A 14,833-nucleotide genomic window follows, 5' to 3' on the forward strand; every position below is an offset into this window, starting at 1 on the left:
CAAGGCCAGAACTATAGAGCGAAGGGTTTCCATCCGGAACTTGGAAACCTTCACAAACCTGTTCAATGCCTTGAGGTTGAGAATGGGCCGGGAGGACCCATTCGGTTTCGGGACTAGAAACAGCGGAGAATAGTACCCCCGGCCCCTCTGCGCAAGAGGCACCTGTACTACGACTCCTGTATCCAGGAGGGTCTGTACCACCGAATGTAGAGTGTTTGCCTTTGTCTTGTCCAATGGGACATCTATCTGGCAAAATCGATGAGGGGGGCGGTTTTTGAAGGCTTTGGCATAACCTCGAGTGACGACTTCCCGTACCCAGGCATCTGAAGTGGTCTTCAACCATTCCTGGGTATACCCTAGAAGCCGGCCCCCCACCCAAAGATCCCCCAGAGGGAGGCCCGCCCCGTCATGCGGCAGGCTTATCTGTCTTGGAAGCTGGCTGACGGGCCGCCCAGGCTCTTTTGGTCTTAGGCTTACCAGGTTTGGAAGTGCGGGCCTGCTTGTTGTACGCCTGACCTTTTGCTTTACCTGAAGGACGAAAGGGGCGAAAGGAAGTACCTTTAGCCTTCGACACAGAAGGAGCAGTACTTGGAAGACAGGCAGTTTTGGCAGTAGGCAAGTCAGCCACAATCTTATTTAAATCCTCCCCAAACAGAATATCTCCCTTAAAAGGGAGTACCTCCAGGGTTTTTCTAGAGTCCAGATCCACAGACCAGGATCTCAGCCACAATATCCGGTGAGCCAGGACTGACGCAAATATGTGTAACGAAGATCTCTGAATTCTATTATTATGTGGAATTTAAATCTGGTTACGGTTATCATTCAGGGTGCTGGGGGAACCAGTTGGTTTTTTTTTTGTTGCTTAGAAATACCCCTCCCTTTCGAGCACCTGAATGATATCACTAAGCTAATTGAGCATCTACCAATATATATGTTTGTTGTGAGAGGCAGAGAGGTTCCTGCATTAGGAGGAGGTGCAGGCCCTGACATGCCACATGGAGCATTATGGGGTTGCTCCAAGGTAGGTAGCTCTTAGCTTAGACATATTGTAGTAAGGAGCCATTATCATGTGGCTCCTTGCTGGTTAATCTTAGACCCAGATTGGGGTAATGGAGGTGTGAGGTGTGGTGCCTCTGGACTGGCTGAGCTAGATGGCCTTAGTGTGGCATACCCTTACATTCTATTAACACTTTTCACTGATTAATTTTTTAACACTATTTCTCTATTTTAATTGCATTTCATTTTTGTATCACTTTCTCTATAGCTTCGGCTTCCTAAATACTAATTTATTAACACTATAGTTTTTTCACTGGTATGCTACGCTGGGCTTTCTGGCTTATGCTGGTGTTTTGGGGTGCCACACCCTGCACCTAGATATAGCGCTAGGGACCCCAAATATACAGAGACGCCTTGATGCGGCTTTGGGGCTTATTCAGACATTTGCGCAAATATGTGTAACGAAGATCTCTGAATTTTATTATTATGTGGAATTTAAATCTGGTTACGGTTATCATTCAGGGTGCTGGGGGAAACAAATGGCTTTTTTTCTTGCTTAGAAATACCCCTCCCTTTCGAGCACCTGAATGATATCACTAAGCTAATTGAGCATCTACCAATATATATGGTAGTAGAGGCCTTGGCTGCCAGGATACCGGCATCAGAAGCCTCCTCTTTAATATAACAAGAAGCTGTGACAATATAAGACAAGCATTGTCTAGCATGGTCAGAGGAGATTTCAGCATCTAACTCCAAGGCCCATGCTTCAATGGCCTCTGCAGCCCAAGTAGCTGCAATAGTGGGCCTTTGTGCAGCACCCGTGAGGGTGTAAATCGCTTTCAGACAACCCTCCACACATTTATCTGTAGGCTCTTTTAGAGACGTGACGGTGGTGACCGGTAGAGCTGAGGAAACCACCATCCTAGCTACATGTGAGTCCACTGGAGGAGGCGTTTCCCAATTCTTAGACAGTTCCGACGCGAGGGGATAGCGAGCCAGCATCTTCTTTTGAGGCACAAACTTTGTACCCGGGTTTTCCCAGGGTTCCTGACGTATATCAATTAGGTGGTCAGAGTGAGGTAAAACTTGTTTAATCACACTTGAACCTATCTGGTTTCTTAGGCTCAGGATCATCCGTAATCTGTAAAATTAACTTAATAGCCTCCAAAAGATCAGGAACATCCACATGTGAACCACCCTCCCCATCAGCCGTATCTGAGTCAGAACCTGTGGGGTCAGTGTAAGTGCCGTCTTCATCCGACGAGGTGTCAGTGACAGCAGTGGATTGTGAGGAAATAAGCGCTCGCTTAGAGGACCCCTTGGACGTAGGCAAGCGACGGTCAGACTTTTTAGTAGTCAGGGACTGATTCAACTTCTTTATTTGAGCAGATAAATCGTCCGCCCACGGCGGGTTAGCTGCAGGGACCACAAACGGTTGCACCAGCATTGGGGGTCCCATAGGGGGTGTTAGTTTATGAACTAGCGTATGCAGAAGCGTGGAAAAAGCAGCCCACGGCGGGTCATTATTTGCCCCCGTTGTCACCGTCCCACTGGGGGGCAAGGAGCCCCCAGATCCAGAGCCCAAAGCTGCTATATTCTCCTCATAGGTATCTGCGGCTTCAGCAACACCGGCAGTGTGTTCAGCCCCAGAGCCGTTACCCTCAGAAGCAGACATGATATAACTTGCAGTATCAGGTAACACAGCACAATTTGTCAGCAGCACAATACCTCTAGCCCAAACCCCTGCGCAGTGTAGTCAGCACCAGCAGAGATAAAGGAGAGATATGGTGACTAAATCACAGAGAAAAATACGTAATACAGTATATCTTTGTGAAAATCCTATATTGGATAAAACCTGACGCACCAAGCCCCCTCAGGTTATAGAATATAGGGATAGCAGGTTGAGTGAAAAACACGAAATGGACACCACCCAGCTATCAAATGCACCCACAAATAGTCATAGTCTGTACAATGCAGAGGTTATTACTAACAATAATACTGCACTGGACTAGCTTACACAGCTATATAACAATAGATATAACAGTACACAGTAAGAACTGGATGTATATCACAGGGTAATTGTACTAGGAAACCCTGACTAAGTGCACTCTTTCTTAACTAACACTGACTAAAAAAGGCAGGTAGAATACTTAAGTGTCATGTAAAGTCACAGCACTGACAACCAGGCGGGTTTACATAGGAGGATTTGCCCAAGCATTCCCAGGAACAGTGAGCTGAGGGAGAGACAGATATGCAGCTCCAGGGCGGGAACATTTGCAGAAAATGGCGCCCTGGGGCTGGGGGAGGGGCTTCAGGTCCAAGCTCTATCCCCCTGCTGGCAAAACCACCGGGTACTGCGGGCTCTAATAAAACGGTTTATAGAGAAAACCTGACCTGTCCCATGCCCTGGTGATCTAGTGGGATCGCCTGTACTGCCACAGTGTCCACCACCAGCACGCGCGTGCCGCCTCCCACTGACCGCGCCGTATCGCGATAAAGACCGGGTCCCACAAGCGGGACCCACTTACCACCTCCCGAAGCGCGGCCACACGATCCCGGAGAGCCCCCGTCGTGTGTACCTGACAAGAAGAAAACCGGAGCCTCCTGCTGTAGTTACCCGGCAACCAGGGCTCGGGAGTGTACAGCACCGCTGGGGAGAGCCGGAGCTGCAGCCGTGAATGTCCACTGACATGTAACACTGCTGCTGCCCTTGAAGTCTTCACTTTTTTCCTCAGAAAAAAAGCTCTTCTTAGGGCTGCCTGGAGCAGCCCCTCTGTTAAGTGCCTGCTACTGCAGCACCAACTACAAAACTGAGATCCTGTGCAGGGAGGCGGGGTGATATAGGAGGCGGCGCTATGTTCTGGGAACAGTCAAAAATTGAGCCTGTTGGTGCCTCGGATCAAGATCCTACTCTATACCCCATTGTCCATTCCTTGTGGAGCCCAGTGTACCCCGCAGCAGAAATAACCTCTATTTCTCCGCTTTTGTCAAAGCCATCTTCAGTTACCTGCAACAAAAAAAGTATTGTCACTTTTGAACTATAACTGCTATTTAAAATCTGTTTGCAAATTCTGATGTTGTTTGACATGTTATACGATCCCCTTGCCATTTGAAAAAACTGACTTAGATTCAAAATGGCTGATTTCAAGATGGCACCCATGTTCGGTACATACCCTAAAAGATAGCCCACCTCACCCATACCTTACTGAAGTGTTCAGTTTTCCCGTTTCCTGCACAGTTTTGAAACAAAAGGGTGTACTGTGACTTTTGAATCACCCTGTATATATGTTAAACTTGTGTGTCCAGTACACCGTAATTAGCTTAGCCCGATGCTCCAAGATAAATCCATATGTGTAGGTCACTAATGTCGTCTGTAGTATATGGGGGTAACCAATGCTGTCTGTGGTATATGGGGGTCACTAATGATGTCTGTAGTATCTGGGCATCACTGATGCAGTCTGTAGTATCTTGGGGCCACCAATGCTGTCGGTAATATATGGAGGTCACCTATGTTGTGTGGGGTGGTGGTGGGGGGCAGCACCACTGTCTTTATTGCCTCCGGTCGCCTTGTATAAAGTTATGCCCCTGCATGAAAGATAATAAGACTTTATAGGGTACATTTTCAGCTGAACCCAGTTGAACATGGGGGAAGATCAGGGAGTGCCACAAGGGAAGTAAGTGTGAGGACAAAGCGGAACTGAGGGGGAAGAGATGAAGAACATATGAAGTTGGAGGGAGAAGGGCAGAGGGATGGCCTTAGAAGAGGGGCCCCGTCCACAGTAACTAGCCACATAGTGGGGGAGATGCAGCAAGTACAAAAAAGTGGCCAAACCTTTAAAAATGCAATCCAAAGTCCAATCATCGTAAAGCACAGCTCTTACTACAAGAGCTGTCCTTTGTGATTTTCTTCATGCATGCGTAGAGTGGCGGAATGCATCACATGCAAAATGTGATGCTTGCTGATCCCATCCACTGTAAGGGTTGGAGCTGGGTGCAAGAGGGAGTAGGGCCCTAGAGGCAAGCGGAGAAGGCCTGTGGGGAGGGAGGAGGTGGAGCAGCCAGAAAGGGTATTATCTCTGTCCTGACACTGCCTATATTAATTGTTGATGGTGGCCGCACCCCGCAACACAGTACTTTAACTGGCACATCTCAAATATTTTGGGGGTGGAGCCTACCTCTTGCCCCCCACCTATTCTAGCACCTGTGTTTGAGATACATGGTGTTAGATTAGCCTTGGAAAAGTGCTGGGTATTCCTGAGTGGTGATTTAAACAGACCCATAGGATGGGTGGGCCAATCAATTAATGATTTCCTCTGGACACTAGGATGGTAACCCTAGTGCTGGTAGCAGAGTTCCATGTGTGTGCAGTGCGTGAGCCATATCTCCTGCACCCGATGCACACCTGCATCTTTGGGAGACAGATAGGGAGCCTTGAAAAAGCCCAAAAGATGGTGGAAACCCGGAAGTGAGTAGCAAGCTGCCAAAAGTAGAACGGATCGCAACCCTGTTAAGTGCAGGTACAGAGCTCTGAGCAGCACAGAGGATCTGGACGTCTGCCAACGACACCCAGGAGACACAAGAAAGACTGAGAAACACAGGAGAAAGGGAAGCTGAGAGGCACAGGGGAGGCTGAGAGACACAGGTGGAGGCTGAAAGGCACATGCGCAAGCTGTTGGAGGATAAGAGACACAGAGGGGAAGGCTGACAAGGAGGGAAGGCTAACAGACACAGGGGAAGGCTGAGAGGCACAGAGGTTGGGGGAGGCTGAGAGGCACATGAAAGGTTGATAGGCATAGTTGTAGGCTGAAAGGCACATGCAGTGGCTGTTGGAGGCTGAGAGACACACGGGGAGGCTGAGAGACACAGGGGGAAGGTTGAGAGGCACAATGGGTGGGGAGGCTGAAAGGCACAGGTGAAGGCTATTGGAGACTGGGAGACACAGTGGGATGCTGAAAGGCACATGCAGTGGTTCATAGATGCTGAAATACTGAATTGTGCTTCTTTAGATGCACCCAAACCATCTTAACTTATAGGCACACTGGGCAGCAGCCCAGGGCCCCACAATTCTAGGGGTCTTTGAGCAGGGGTGGTGGTCACATAATCAGAGCGGTGAGACAGCATTCTCTACCTGCCTCCCATCCTGCAGCCAGACAGTGAATGGCTGTCAAAAGATTGTTGATTGGTGGATGGCTGTCCAGCAATCAGAGTGCTGACAGCCATTCACTGTATGGAAGCATGTGGAGAGATAGCGTAGCACCTCAGGAGAAGCATGGTATGATTTTTTATAATTGATTCGCGTGAATGGATGGGTAGGGGCCCCAGTGCAGTGCTTTGCCCAGGGCCTACCATGCTGTTAAGACAGCCTTGAATGCGCCACCTGTCGCACCATTGTAGCTGGCACTAGTCACACGGCAGGTGCAGTTTCTCCGTCTGAGTATGGCATCCTATGTGAGGGGATGAGCGTCTCTGTATGCAACCACGTTCAGCTGAAGAGTCATCATTTTACATTTAGGTATCTATTTTTAATTTTAACGTAACTTGTATAAAGTTGCTGAGGCTATGGGACTACAGGAAAATACCAGCCGTCCTATACAGTGCAACTGTACTTAAAGCCATAGTAATACCAAAAAGGTCAAGAGTTTGCAAAATACAGTTGTGACTTTCAGGCTCCATCGCTAATGTTACATTGAGTACTGCTATAGTCTGCATTCCAAGCACTCAAAAAATAGCCTGCATTTCTTTCCTCTTATAATGTACAGTACATTACTGCTGTGTATTCTCCGACACCTAAAAACATTTTTAATGTGAATTCTGCACTCCAACAGTCAGTGGGGGATCTTGAAGATCAGGTGACCATGGGCTGTTCCTACAGAATGCCACATAGCTCCAACCCACATGTATGCTTTAATAACATGTTAAATGTTTATTAGGGGAGAATAGGAAGGGCTGATGTGAAGTATGCCCTTCCTGCTGACCTGTGTCACTATGGCCCTCGTTCCGAGTTGTTTGCTCGCTAGTCGCTTTTCGCAGCAGTGCACACGCTAAGCCGCCGCCCTCTGGGAGTGAATCTTAGCTTAGCAGAATTGCGAACGAAGTATTCGCAATATTGCGAAAAGATTTTACTTTGCAGTTTCTGAGTAGCTCGAAACTTAGTCTTCCAGTGCGATCAGTTCAGTGCTTGTCGTTCCTGGTTTGACGTCACAAACACACCCAGCGTTCGCCCAGACACTCCCCCGTTTCTCCAGCCACTCCCGCGTTTTTCCCAGAAACTGCAGCGTTTTTTCACACACTCCCATAAAACGGCCAGTTTCCGCCCAGAAACACCCACTTCCTGTCAATCACACTACGATCACCAGAACGAAGAAAAAACCTCGTAATGCCGTGAGTAAAATACCAAACTTCTTAGCAAATTTACTTGGCGCAGCCGCAGTGCGAACATTGCGCATGCGCAGTTAGCGGAAAATCGCACCGATGCGAAGGAAAAGAACGAGCGAACAACTCGGAATGAGGGCCTATGCTCCCACATTTGCCTCAAACTCCACTTTCCTCCACCTCATAGGATTCTCACCATTGCAGTGTTTATTCAAACATTTTAGGCATGATGGCGCTGCTTGGACCTGTAGTTCACTATAAAACAGTTTTATTAGCCCATATCCACTACACCATTTGTGTAGGATAAGTCATACTACATCAGCAGTGGGCTGTTTTCTACCAAACATTTTTGTTTGTGGGTCCAGTTCCCTTAGATATGTCAGCTCTGTGCTGGACAGGATAAGGGAACCCCATGCTGCAGGTTTTCCTACTATCTACTATAGTATCCCTAACCCATCCAAATAACTCCTAGTGCTGGTAGTCAGAGCCGGATTAAAGCCAGATTGGGCCCTAGGCAAGATTTTGGCTTTGGGCTCTATACACAATCGTAAATGGCCACAAGCCATAAGTTTCCACCCACATACACATATATGCCATAAACACCCCACATGCCCATTCGGACACCACTGGGCCTTCCCACAAGCCTATCGAACCTCCTCAATTGTCTCTTAAATGCAATTATACGGGATCCGGTCTCCAGGTCGACAGTAACTAGGTCGACACTATCTAGGTCGACCACTATTGGTCAACAGTAACTAGGTCAACAGGGTCTCTAGGTCGACAGGGTCTCTAGGTCGACATGGTCAATAGGTTAAAAAGGTCGACATGAGTTTTTCACAATTTTTTCCTTTTTTTGAACTTTTTCATACTTCATGATCCACGTGGACTGCAATTGGGAACGGTTACCTGTGCCGAGCGCAGCGGTAGTGGAGCGAGGCACCTTGCCCGAAGTTGCTCACCATGCGAGGGGACACAGTGTCCTAATTTGGGTTCCCGGTCACTCTACGAAGAAAACAACATTTTTTTTAACTCATGTCGACCTACACCATGTCGACCTAGAGACCCTGTCGACCTAGTTACTGTCGACCAATAGTGGTCGACCTAGACACTGTTGACCTAGTTACTATCTACCTTCCCTACCACACCCAATTAGACATCTCATACATGCACCTTACTTGCCCATCAAATACACCTATATGTCCTCAGAGCTCCAATCAGAACTTCCCACATGCCAATCAGACCGCTCAACTTGTCCTTTATATGCCATCAGACATCTCCGTATGAGCCTTACATGTCCATCAGACCCCCACATGCCATTTACATGCACATCAGAAGGTTCCTTCATGTCACTATAGATTGTAAGCTTGCGAGCATGGCCTTCCTACCTCTATGTCTGTCTGTTTTTACACAGTTTTGTTCTATTACTGTTGTTCCCCAGTTTTGTTCTATTTCTGTTGTTCTAATTGTAAAGCGCAACGGAATATGCTGCGCTATATAAGAAACTGTTAATAAATAAATAAATAATAATAATAAATTCAAAGGCCTGTTTGATCTTCACCTGTGCCCTTTATATGCTGGTCAGAAGTTCCCACATACCTCTTATATGCACATCTGATATCCCCATGCCCCTTATATGCCCATTAAATATCCTCCCATGCCCCTTATATGCCTACCAGATGCCCCCCCATGCCCTTATATTCCTATCAAATGTCCCTCAATGTCTACTATTTGCCTGTCAGTTATCCCCAACATGCCCCTTAAATGCCTATAAAATGTCCAGAGCACGCCCCTTATTTACCTATAAGATGTCCCTAACATGTCCCTTATATACCCATCAGATGTCCCAATGAGTTCAGTATTTTATCCCGGAGTTCGGGATGCCAGCTTTCACATGACCGACACGGCATCCAAACAATAAAGATCTAGACTGCGGCTGGAGTAAGTATTTCTACCCTTCTCCCACCTCCACCCTAACCCTCCGAAGGTGGCAGCTAGGGCTAGAGCACAATCTCCTCCTCTCTGTGTTCTGATTGGAGAAGCTCATGACAACTTTGCTGGGACCTCTTCTTCTGCTATCTGGGTAAACAACTACAGATCCTGCACTAAACATTGCTGCACTTGTTCACAGGAAGGGTGTGGAGGGTGCGATTGGGCTCTGTACCCCCCAGCGTTGAGAAAGCTAAACATCCAAGATAATAACGCTTCTCCTCACCTCTATGGGGGGAATTCAAACGTTTTGTGCACCGGTGGCCACTAGATGGCGTTCGATGGAGCAATTCAAGTGTTGCTTCATTTGGGCTCGCACAGCCACTGACATTACTGTTATGTTGGTCCGTTATTTTGACGGGCTGATAACTAGTCTAAAATCGGAGAGTGGCAAGCTGGCCCTCTAGGTCCTATTGGGCACTAGCTAGGTGCCTGTTCTGCCTTGTCCATAATCCGGCCCTGCTGGTAGTGTCTTTTTTCGGGGTAACCAATATTTTTCGTGTCTCCCTATCAATGTGTTACTGGATGATGACTTGTGTATCAAATACAGTGATACGCTTAATGTAGAGCCTCACTTGTCATTCTATAGATCAGGCTTTTTCAACCAGTGTGCCACGACCAGTTGCAAGGTGTGCCGCGGAGCCAGAGCAGCTTCCTGCACCTTCAGAGTGAACTGTTGGCCCAGGCTCTTCTTAGAGGATTAGTCGTGCTCTGGCCGTGACCTATGCCTTGAAGACGTGGCGGTGTGATATCATAGGTCACGGCTGCCGCATCTCGCCACCCAGCCAGCCCACCCTCCTGCATACATATCTTCCAGTTCCTGCCTGCATACACAGCTTTTCTTGCCCACCCACATCCACACCTGCATGACCGCCCGCTGCTCAGTATTCGCAGCACTCCACTATGAACAACCCCCGCCACTGAGGGACAGGGAGGAGGACAGCTGACCGGTATGCGCTAATATTTGTTATTTTAGTTCTCCTGTGGGGAACAATAGGATTTATGTGGGGAGAATAAGGATTTATGGGGAGAACAATGTGAATAATTCATGTGGGGAGCAACATGATTTATGTGGGGAGCAATGTAATTGATTTATGTGGGGAGCAATAGGATTTATGTATTGAGCAACATGATTTATGTGGGAAGCAATGTGATTGGTTTTTTTTTGTGTGTAGGCCAATGTATGTGTGGATTTTTTTTTACTGTGAGGGCCAATGTGTGTGTTTTATTTTTTTCTGTGGGGAACTGATGGTGTGCCTTGGCAATTTTAAAATATTGTTTGGTGTGCCGCGAGTAAAAAAAGGTTGAAAATCACTGCTATAGATCTTTGACTAGAAAAATTATTGTAATAATACTAAGAAGAGTTTCTAAATATCTTCTTTCTACTAAATTAATTACTCAAAACAGACAGATTTGCGACAATCCCTAGAAATTCAGGGAGAGACAAGAGGAGAGGAAGTGACGAGTTCAGCCTTACGTCTGATAGTCAGACACTGCCTGTAGCGTGGGCGGGGCAACACCACGGGCAATAATACTGCTTGGAAAAAGAGTCCGGGGTAGGCTGCCTCAGGGTGGTGGTGGTGGATGAGGGGTGGCGGGTGCCTTAAACTCTGATTGACACCTTTTATGTGTCAGGTGACCAATCCAAGAAGTGCTCAGAGACAGGTGCATAACAGCAGCAGCAACACTGCTTGGTACACTTACTCCAAGGCACCCCTCACTCATGGGGCCACCCATGCCTGCCATCCACCAATGGCTGTTAGCATGCACATTTTTTCCCTTTAATTTAAGAGATTCATCAGAGTTCAGCTGCAGAGGCCCCATATGATGATGTTGATCCGCTGAGCGCACCATGAGATCATGCAACACTGCATAGGAATAAGGTAAGTAATATGTTTTCTCTTACGTCCTAGGGAATACTGGGAATATAATTTGTACCATGGGGTATAGACAGGTCCACTTGGAGCCATGGGCACTATAGAAGTTTGATTACATGTGCTGGCTCCTCCCTCTATGCCCCTCGTACCAGACTCAGTTTAGAAAATGTGCCCGGAGGAGCCGGTCACGTCTCTGGAAGCTCCTGAAAAGTATTCTACATTTATTTTTAGAGTTTGTTATTTTCAGGCAGGACTGGTTGGCACCAGCCTGCCTGCTTTGTGGGACTTGGGGGGGGGGGGGTGGGACGTCCCAACCCCACTAAGGGTTAATGGTCCCGTTCCCCGCTGACAGACGCTAGCTCCTGAGGGAACTATTCGCAAGTTCCAATAATGGCGAGCGTACATTTCTGCAGCACACCGCCACCCCTAACAGAGCCAGAAGAACGAAGAGTGGTGAGTACTAAGCCGGCATCCCGATTAGCGGGTCACCGGCCATTATGTGTACGGAGACGCTTGGCTTCTACGTGGGGCGGAATGAATCTCCTGACTAAGTACACTGTAGTGTACACAGTACCCAGACTGGCAATACAGCCATAAAAGGAGTCTGTCTCCATTTTATGCAACTAGACACATAAGCCAGTATAAAGAAGAGCGGGAAGAATGCACGCCATTGAAGGGGCGGGGCTTTACTATGAGCAGATCCAGCAGCTCACACGCCCCATTTTCCCTACTGCAGCTGACACAGGCGCTGACTGACAGGGATGCGCAGCTCCTCCGGAAAACCTCCAGTTTACCTCAGCAGTACCAGGGGGTCATAGCAGGGTGGAGCGATTGACTAGTGTACTAAGTCCCTAATCTAGGTACGTAGTCTGCGACCCGGCTAAGCTTGATATTAGCGATAAGGGTGCCGTGTGCTTTTTCCATACTCTCTCTGTGTCTCTTGGGAATTGCTCTTTGTAGGTTAATTGTGCTTTTAACCTTTTTCTGTGTGTGTGCTGTCACTACTGCAGTATGTCAGGCAAAGAGTGTGTTTCATGTAAGGCACAGTGTTCCTCTTCTCCAGGGGGTTCACTAGTGTGTACTCAGTCTAGTATCCCTTCCCAGGATAGTGGGGCAGAACCAGCATGGCTGGACTCCATTAGGGGAATGATTTCCACCATTTCTACTAAATTATCTCGAAATGAGAAGGAGACGCAATACTTAAGACAGTCTATGGCTGAGTTTATGAAAAAAGACTCAGTACCCAGACCAGCGTCTCAGTCCTCTACCATTTGTCCGCAAAAACGTACTTTGGCCCATATCCTGCAGTCTGACTTTGGTGATGAAGGATCAGAAATGGAGTAAGGTGAGGTGGACATAGAGGTAGGGGAGGGTACTCTGTCGCAGGGTATAGAGGCTCTCATAGATGCTATCAGAGAAGTCCTAAATATCCCTGATAAGGTAACAGAGGAGAGTGAGGAATCTTACTTTAGTATAAAGAAAAAATCCTCAGCTACTTTTCCTGTGTCAAAGGAACTAACCCCCGCCATTAAAGTACATAAAAGGACAGAAGCCCGCCGCTGAGGGGGCCGGGCCTTCTTCCTCAGCACACCGGCGCCATTTTCTCTTCACAGCTCAGCTGGAAGGAAGCTCCCCAGGCTCTCCCCTGCAGTATCCTGGTACACAAAGGGTAAAAAAGAGAGGGGGGGGCACATAAATTTAGGCGCAAAACTGTTAGAGCATCCCCTGTGTGTGTGGTGTGTCGGTACGCGTGTGTCGACATGTCTGAGGTAAAAGGCTCCTCTAAGGAGGTGATAGAGCGGATATGTGTGTGGGAGGGTGTCTCCATCGACAACGCTGACACCTGTTTGGATATGTGTAAGTGCTGAGGTAAAATTATTGCACAAAAGGTTAGGGAACAGAAAGGAAATCTACCCTGGTCTGTCCCTATGTCACAGAGTCCTTCAGAGTCTCTCTATGTTCACTATTCAAAATAACAAAGTATTGACACGGAGTTTAACTCCACTGTCGACTACGATAATGCAAAGTTACAGCTAAGAGGGCAAAAAGATATTCAATATATGATTATTGGAATAAAAGATGATTTGCATATCACTGATGACTCATCTGTCCCTGACACGAGAGTACACATGTTAAGGGGAAGAATGCTGAGGTAAATTTCCCTCCTCTCATGAGGAAAAAGAGCGGGAATCTCCAGACAAGAGACGGCAGCTTCCCACAAGAGAATTCTCAGGCTGTATCCTTTCCCCACTAGGGCCAGGATGTGTTGAGAATCTTCCCCTTGGGTGTCCTGTTTGCACTAGCTATTCTCAGGGATCCTGCAGATAGTGTGCACATTCTAGTATACTATCCAGACCGGCGATTGTGTCGGCATGGGTTTATAGCGCTGTGGCAGCGTGGACAGGTACCTTTATCAGCAGAGATTGAGACCCTAGTATGCATATAAATAATTTAAGATGCTGTCTTAAGTGATAGATATATAATTATAAAGCATGCCCAAAGGGACATGAGTATACTGGGTCCTAGAGACAAAAGTTATGTCGATTTCTGCTTGACGTGTCCTGTAGAATATACATTGGACAGATGATGCCGACTTAAGAGGCATATGGAAGGCTGAGGATTGTGTGGAGAAAGGTTCTCGGGCCTGGTCTCCACAGCTATAGCTGGTAATTCTGATATTTTGCCTTATATTCCTGCACAGCCTAGGAAAGCACGACATTATTAAATGCAGCTTTTCAAATAAAGAAACAAGAAAGTCTGAGGTGCGTCTTTTCTTGTCAGAGCCGGGGGCAGAGGAAAGAAGCTGTACAACACAGCTAGTCCCCAGGAACAGAATCCTCCCCGGCCTCTACAAAAATCCACCGCATGTCACTGGGGCTCCACAGGCGGAGCTAGGCCCGGTGGGGACACGCCTTCGTAAGTTCAGCCACAAGTGGGTTCACTCCCTGTTAGATCCCTGGGCAATAGAAATTGTATCGCAGGGATACAGGCTGGACTGTGAGAAGATTCCCCCTCACCGAGGACCCGGCGGGCTTCCCCCCAAGAGAGGGAGCCAGTGTTAACTGCAATTCGTAAATTGTATCTTCAACAGGTGGTGGTCAAGGGTCCCCTCCTTCAACAAGAGGGTGTTATTATTCGACCATGTTATAATCCCGAAACCAGACGGTTCGGTTAGACCCATATTGTATTAAAATCCCTGAACATATACCTGAAAAGGTTCAGGTTCAAGATGGAATCGCTAAGAGCGGTCATTGCAAGCCTGAAATGAATCGGGACATAAGGGATGCATACCTTCGTGTCCCCATTTATCCACCTCATCAGGCGTACCTCAGAATTGTGGTACGGGATTGTCATTACCAATTTCACCAAGGTAATGGCGGATATGATGGTGCTCCTGCGGAAGCAAGGTGTCACTATTATCACATACTTGGATGATCTCCTCATAAAAGCGAGATCAAGAGAGCAGTTGCTGGACAGCGTATCACCTTCTCTGGAAGTGAAACGGCAACACGACTGGATTCTATATATTCCGAAGTCGCAGTTGGTTCCTACAGCTTATCTGCCTCGCCTAGGCATGATCCTAGACACAGACCAGAAGAGGG

The sequence above is a fragment of the Pseudophryne corroboree genome, chromosome 3, assembly GCF_028390025.1.
Source record: "Pseudophryne corroboree isolate aPseCor3 chromosome 3, aPseCor3.hap2, whole genome shotgun sequence".
Lineage (NCBI taxonomy): Eukaryota > Metazoa > Chordata > Amphibia > Anura > Myobatrachidae > Pseudophryne > Pseudophryne corroboree.